This window comes from Tuber melanosporum, assembly GCF_000151645.1.
Source record: "Tuber melanosporum whole genome shotgun sequence assembly, scaffold_226, strain Mel28".
Lineage (NCBI taxonomy): Eukaryota > Fungi > Ascomycota > Pezizomycetes > Pezizales > Tuberaceae > Tuber > Tuber melanosporum.
The window spans coordinates 89,595-97,694 of record NW_003298893.1 but is presented as its reverse complement, the minus strand read 5'-3'; positions in this window follow the sequence as shown (position 1 = coordinate 97,694).

Genomic DNA, 8,100 nt, shown 5'->3' with positions numbered 1-8,100 from the left:
ATTCATGGCCTTTGGATGTGGAGTTGGGTGTTTGAGCCAAGACTAAAAGGTATCAAGGCAGTCGGGAAGAGTTCCCAGAGAGAGTGCCTGGGCATTCATAAACGGGCTTATAGGTACTAGGCTACGCTTAAACGGGTCATCGTGATAGATAGTCTATAACCTACTAAAGATTATAAAAAGATGTGGCAATATCAAGAAAGAGAACGAAACGGTAGGGAAGCATGATGGACAATTGATTTTGTTCCTTCACCCACTTCTATGACATGCTGTTGTAACTTTGAGTGGGAACGTTGTCCTTTGGTATATCATAAGAGCCCGACAACCACTTCACCGATCGTTCCATCCGGATCACGACATATCTTCACCGTCTTACATCATCCGAGCGGTGAGGTCTTCACCGACACACATCCCAGCTCTTTTCTTCACTGATCCTGTACATCGGCTTTCACCCCACTTTCCAAGACCTACACCCCGCACCTTTTGAAAAACCCCCAGGTTTTCACACACTAACCCTGTCATCACCAATCCCACTGATAGCCCCATACCATCGCCGGCCGGTACAAATGAAGAACGAAGGAAATGTGATAGGAGAGATGTCCCATAAGTAACAGTTATAAATGTAGCGGCGAAAAACAACTAAGATGACCTGGGGCTGGCCTGGGTCAGGTAGAGCGGTGAGTAGGATACCAGGTGGTTGTTAGGCATGGTAAGAGCTACCTCCGCGCCATCTGGGCACCGCAAAATATTATCGTGTCAATAAATGGTTGGTTGGAGGGTCTGCGAATATGAGGTGAGCTGAAGGGGTCCGCTATACCGAAAATAGCATTGGCTGCGTCCCCATTTCCTACGACATCCTTGTGCTCATCGTACCACTTCAGCGTTCGCTGCATGCAATGCAACTCCAGACTCAATCCTTTGTCGGCTTCCCCCTGAGCAAACAGCGGAGTTCAAGATCAGCGTCACTCTACGCAAACCTTGTTCTCTCATCTTTCAACGACTCAACGCGTTTCATTTCGCGCTCACAAGAGGATGGAGCAGAGTCAATATTTTGAACAAACTGTCGATCCTTCGCTGCTCTTTCTCCAGATCCGTCTTGCCCCGTTTCATGAATGCTATATGAGGAGAGAAGCGTTCGGATGTCTGATGACGTGAGGAGAGAAAATCGAATGACCCACCGAGGTGGGAGACTTATGGTAGGCATCGGTGTTCCTAACCGTCTCGGACATGGTTGCTGGGGACGGCTGGACATAGCCTATTTCTTATCACGAAACACCGACAGGGCCAAGCATCCTGGGTAGTCATCTGGATTAGTGTTGTTCACGAGCCGAGCGGGCTCGAGCCAGCTCGCATCACTTGGCACCGGTGCCGCATATCTGTTAAACCATCGCAACCTCCAACCGCAAATGTCTTGGCGGCTCGAGCCGGCTCGTGAACACTAATCTGGATGGACGCCAAGTTGACTGTCTGTCCCAACCGTCTTAGCGGGTACCGCCGTCAGTGCCTCCCGATTGAAAAGAAACGATGGCCTGGATGGTTGGGAACACTGGTAGGTATAGGTAGCTGTTGGCCGCGCACTTTCGCCTTCTTCATCGCCTTTGTTGGTGTACTAGGGTGGTTGGTCTCATCAACTTTATCTGGCTGACCAGGCGAACAGGAGTCATTTGCGAACCTCTTTTCTTGAGAGGCCTTACCCGAAGGGTATGAAAGATCAGTTCATGACTGGGATGCGGCCTAACATATGGGTTCGTTGTTTGGTGGCGAGGTCACTGGTTCGCTATCACGGCACGGGAAATCATGACACTCCGGGGGCAAGTCAGGGGTGGCTAGCAATGACTGGTTAGCTGCGGAGTGTGTCCTCTTGGGGGGTTCGATATCTCATGTCGCGGATCGGTTAAGCGGGCACGGTCTCACCAAACCGGCGAAGCGAATATCTCGATTGAGCCGGATCGATAGAGGACCCCGGAAGACACCTGTTGCCTATCTCTGGAACTGGAAATGGAGATACAGGGCGAAGTGATGGTGTGGGCAGGTGTCGATGAAGCACCAAAGCGAAGGGTAGTGGTGTATCAAAGAGCCGAGCTAGGGTCGAGAGAGAGTAAGAGGAACTTGCAGAATTGGTGGTTATTCGTGAATTCAAGCCACCGGGCAATGGAGTAGAAAATTGGAGCAAAAGAGTTGGGGTTGGGGGGGGGGGAGGGTCGTCGCGTTGATGCAGAGGAAGTAGGGAAAGCTTTGGGAACTGAATGTTCCAGGGGGAACGAGGACAACTGGCTTGATATGTTTCGATCCCGCGCCAAGCCTTTGGAATCTATGGGGATGGTTCAAATACTGAATTCTACCGAGGTGAGTAGCTATCATACTGGCTCGTGATGTAATACTGGATCTCCGCTTAAGCCTTCCTAATAGGGTTTAGGCAACCGAGGAATGGTTTAGCGAGATTAAGACTTTGGTAGGCTCTGTACACTAGATGGCTAGAGGCTAGAAACACGAAGGATTGTGCAGTCCAACTGAAGCGCATAGGGTGGCCATCAAAAAAGCCACGAAAACACCGATTCTGGATGGCAGTGTAAACCAACTTTTGGGCCGGGATTGACTCAATACATACTTCCAGAAGGGGCACGATAGCACCAACAGGTTGGCGTGTTTTTCAGAACTTATTCTGAACGCTATACATTCCATTTTCCCATTCTGCCTGCTTTTTGCGTTGAGAAAACCCTCCATTACAGGCAGCATTTTCAACTCCAAGCCATGCCTACCGTCTCTCTCTGGCCGATAGCCCTCCGCTCCCAAAATTGAACAGGTTATCGCCCCCTGCGACATAACGCCTTGTACAGCACGGACTGCCACACACAATCAGATCTCGAGTAACACGATGCATTACGCTGTTCAAACACCTTTCTTCCCAATCATGAGAATAATACGGGGTCCTGTTGTATGCCGCTAGACAACCAAAGCTAGCCCACACTGATCACGAAACAAGCCTCATAACATTCAACTACAGCATAATTGTAAATGTATATATTGTAAATCTGTTTGATATTTAGGTTGAGTGGTATCAAATACAGATATCTACCATAGGAAACTATAAGAAAATAACTCCTGGGCTAGGTATTTGTTGGAAATCATAGTCGCTGCTCGGCTTGGTCAAGGATTTGTTCTCTTGTCCGCCAGCATCGCTACCCGCCCATCTATAGAGAACCTCTAGGCTTGAATGGAACTGATTTGAGAAAGGCACACACGAGAGGAATAAACGATACCGATATTGACGCGCTAAATTTACGACTTATCCTTCTACAAATGGTGGGTGAGCGGCCCTTTTTAAATACAAAAAACAATAGCTAATCTACCGGGAGTCTTCCCATCAGGATCCTATCTTCTCCGTCACTCCACGCTCCATCTCATTACGACTCATTCTAGCTTTTACCTTGCACGTACCATTTGTCTCCACCCCAGCTGTTCTTTGCTGTCCTCTGCCGTTCTTCGCTTTCCTCTGCCGTTCCTCGTTTTTCTCTCCGGTTCCTGCACCTGTAATGGTTCCTCCGGTCTTCATCCCGAATAATTCTTCACCGCGGTTATATCGCTCCTTGAGCAGGTTGTTTTCGTTTAACACTGTTCTATCCGAGCTGCCTTTCATCATGCTCCAAGTGCTCGTATTCTCTTATGCACCATTGTCGTTTCTACCATTAACCCCGCACATCAAATGAAAACATAATGCTGACCAAAGCCCGCAGGCCAGCATCTGGGTAAGCGACGGTGATTAACAATAAACCACCGGTCGTTTGTTCTTTTGTTAACCTACCGTCCGCCCAGCTGCATATTTTCGATGTTCGTTCCCCGAGCCGGCCGTTTGTCCTACTATCGACACTTTTATTCACCGATACCTTTGCCCCCTCATGCGCCGACACTTTGCTCCGCCTTGTGTTCGTTCCCGCCAGTCCACCTGTACGTTCCGCCCTGTTTGCTCCCCTCCCGCCACTCGTTGGCACATTGGCTTTGCTGGGGCGCAGGATCACGTAGTGGGCTTTGGAAAGCTCTTCCGACGGAGAAAGACATGAACGGCAAGGCTGTTATAGACTATCGGAGGTCTTTGGTCCCGTGCTTCCTTCGTTAGAACGGGAGTGCGGAAGTCAATTGGAGAGTCTTCGAAGAGTCTATTGTTTATTCCTTCAATTAAGTGCATAATTGATAGCATGTGAGAGCATCGAGAAAATGGAGATCAGTGTAGAAGGTGTTAGAGATACCAGTATGCGGTGATCGCAGGAAGGATACAATAGGTTATCTTTGTCATTTATTTATGGTCTTGTATTTTCTATCAATTAGTTTGGTTAGTCGTTTTGCCTTGGGGTGAGAGCGATAGTGAGAGAGAGACGTAGTCATGGAATAGAGCATCTTGGGGAGCGCCTTGGTGACCTTCCCCACTTTTAGTTGTGCGGAGTTTTTTACAGCTCATGTAGTCATCGTGGTTTCCTTAAATCCTGGTTAGGTATCGTCCAGGGTCCTGTTATACGGTTCCTTTCTAATAGTAATTTGCTCTGCTGGTGAAACAACAGGATCAGACAACAGGATCAGATATCATATGCAAGGGGGGAAGATGATATCCGGGCCATCATACAGTGAGATCGTGACATTGTCGATACACATGCTCAACAACCCAGAGCGTATTCGGAGATGACCCTTGCGCCGCGACTAGACCACCGCCCAGTGTTCCCAACCGTCCCGGGCGGACGGCAGGGTGGGTAAGGCCGGCCGGGCCCTATAGGTATTTTTCACACTAACCTATAATAGATAGTCACCCCCTGAATTACATCGTAGTGGGATATACATGGTTCATTGACAAAATAGATCCGTGGCCCGTTTTTATACCAGGGGCATAGGAGTATATCTCACATCCGATAAGCCACCTTGGCAAGAAACTGTGTCTCATTTTCCCTATTTTCTTATACTTTGCACTATCCAAACCGTGTTATTTAACTACAAGTAATATGTCTGAAGCATTATCACATTCCTCGCATGGGAGTTAGGGTTGACTCGGTCTATCTCCCAAGCCGTAAGCAGTAGAATGAGAAAAGGTTCGTCACCGTTGTTTGCGATCAGTTTTTTATGCTTGGCGTTTCATTTCATTTCACAGCCCAATCACACCTTATCACTCGAAAGGCCTGTAGGGCCCGGCGGTCCGTCCCGGGCAAGGGCAGAAAATACGGCGTCCGTCCCGTCCTAGTGAAAAGACGGATGGACTGGACGCTTGGGAACACTGCCACCGCCAAGGATTAGAACCTGACGCAATGATCCTGCCTATGGAAACAAGTTGTGTATATTTACATTACTGAAACATCTGGTGTTAGAAATAGTGGGTGGTGACTCACGGAACGTGTATGTGAAATATATAACCAATTCGTGATTATAAATCCCGCATTAAATCTCACGGACATCGATATTTGAACGGTATGAAGCGGATACGATAAAGAGAAGTTGATCCTCTCCAAGGTCGCTACCGGGCTGCTCCTAGATGCTAATAGCTTCCTGAATATTTACTGGAAACGCTCGGATGGGTAAAGCATTGAAATAACGGAATTGAGACTGTGAAATGTAACGAGTGAAGAATAACATGGATAGGCGGACCGTTCGATAAACCGGAGGGATGGGACCCATATAGAGAACATTCATTGGTGGTCTGGTGTTCGGCTTTGTGCGTGGGGCTCGGCCCTCCCACGCACTAGGGGCCATGGACCACGGTGTATATCATAGCACGGGGGATAATATATTCTAGCTCCACATCGCGGCGTAATAGCGAGCCCTTCGTATCATACGTTATATTGTAATGTTGTGGGCTTGTCTAATCGGAGAAGTAAAGTGTGAATCATTTCTCCGCACGATTCCCCTCCCGGGTCCAAATTGAATAATACAGCTGTTAGCGTCAGGTTCGATTAGTCGGTTTGGAATACTGTAATTGGGCATTCAACGACTTACACCTCTGTGCGAATCGTACAGGACACCGTTTGGTTTCCTAGACAAGCACAGGACGCTTCGGACACCGATGACCTCGGAAAATTCTATGAAAGGGCCTCCACCCATAGTTCTTGTCGACAGTTTTACAGACAGGTTATCAGGAGGGTGAATTAAGCAGATATCATCAGCACATGATCGGATAAGCAACCAGCGAGAAGAGAACCGATTGTACGAGAGGCGAGAGACCCGGAGTTAGCTCAAACAATCCGCAGGGCCAATTGCAGGAGTTTACTGCTTTTGTTTTATTTTTTTTATTTCCAGCCGGGCATTAGTTTGCGCAACCCTATTCAAAATTTCATAATTTCATTTTCCGTTGGCCACCGGAATTTGCCCCTCTCGATACACGCAAGGCCTACAAACCCCGAGCAATATATCGGAGCGGACCCTGAGCCTGCGGAATTACCACAATCGAGAAACAAGCAAAATTGATACAAAAACAAAGTCAGCACAGTAAAACAACTCATCGTGGCTGTATATAGGTCCGGACAACAGGACACGACCTGGATCAGGATCGACACCGCCGAAGACACACCCGGAGAACCGGTGACAGAGAGAATCTTATTTTATCAAGAGCGGAGACCACACACATTAATGTTATGGGTGATCATGGCCTGTAAGCACAATGGAACAAATAGGAATCAGCGATATTTACAATCAATACTAGATTGTCCGTTCCGGCAGGCTTTTGTTGAGAGTGTTTCGTTAATGGGGATGGTTATTGACACGGCAGAGATGTGTTCTCAGCCAGCTCTGTCTGTCAAACGTTGGCGTATAGGTTACAGACACGGTTCGGGGAGGCCATCATGAGAGGTAATCCCGTCCCAAGACGAACTCTCTCTGGCCTGATGCATCTCGCCACTCGTAAAAGCTGGGGTCGAGAGACAAAACTGGGTCTGCCCAGTCGCTCTGGAGGAACCGAAACAAATCTTTCCCCCCGTTGGTGTTAGGTGCCCTGAAGCCTCTAAAGATGAGGTCAGTATTCAAAGAATCCCGTGGCTGGCAATCGTGTTCGCGGTGATACCTCTGGACTCCACTTGCAGGCACTCCTCATACCGCTTCATCGTCTGCTTCATAGCCTCCGACTCTTTACGCAATTCGGTATTCGCACCCGCCTGAGCGAGAAGCTGCGATGTCAGCTCAGTGCTATTCTCAGCTAGCTAGCGTCGCCCTCTCGGCCTCTAATGACACCACCTCTTTCCACCTGCGCTTACGAGTAGATTGTGCAGCCGCACGATTCCTTAACACTCTCGATCCTACGCTGTTCCTTCTCAGCGTCTGTCTTAGCTCGCTTCCTGAGACTTTGTTAGTTATGCAGTATGCAAGTGGCGGTTTAAATGATTACATGTGATTGAAAGATTTACCGCGGTGTCAAATTTGTGGTTGGGACCTGGAGCGCCTGACCCAACCATTTCCGCTTCTTGGTCAGCTTCTTGGCTGCGTTTTCATGACTGCTCTCCTCAATATTCCCCGCCTCTGGAGACGGAGAGCTTCTCACAATACTAGTCACTTCAGGGGAGTTTTTATTGGACGGGTCGGTAAAAACACTTCCGGAGCTGTATGGTGTCTGACTACATTCTGATAATTCCACCGAATCCTTCTCCTTAGTCTATCGTTATTGTATCGCCCAACCTCCTCTATAGGGTTTAGATATGGAGAACAAGGAGGCAATGCAATTCTCTGAAAGCCACAATCTAGCGAGATTCTGCTGGATTGCAGTCCTTGGTATGAGAAGAAGCCCCATCCTCAAGAAAGTAAAGAAGCTCTCCCATTGATGTCATTGGGTGAAATAACAACGGAAAAATAATAGGACGAAGAACGTACTGCAGGTATATGTACCAATCAATTTCTTCCTTGCATTTCTCACTTTGAGCTTTTAGTACCCGAATGGTATTTGCTTCCCTAATGCCCATAAAGTAATTGCAATCATCTGTGTCACTTTGAAACTCCTGTTGTAAGTATATAATTAACACCCATCTGTTAGGCAGTGACAACCAGTATAGGTTCAGAGTTGTCTAGGCCAATTAAGATTCGTTTCTGTAGATGGAGATTGTTTAGGAAGGCTTGGAATACACTGGTTTCGCTTATGAGTACTAA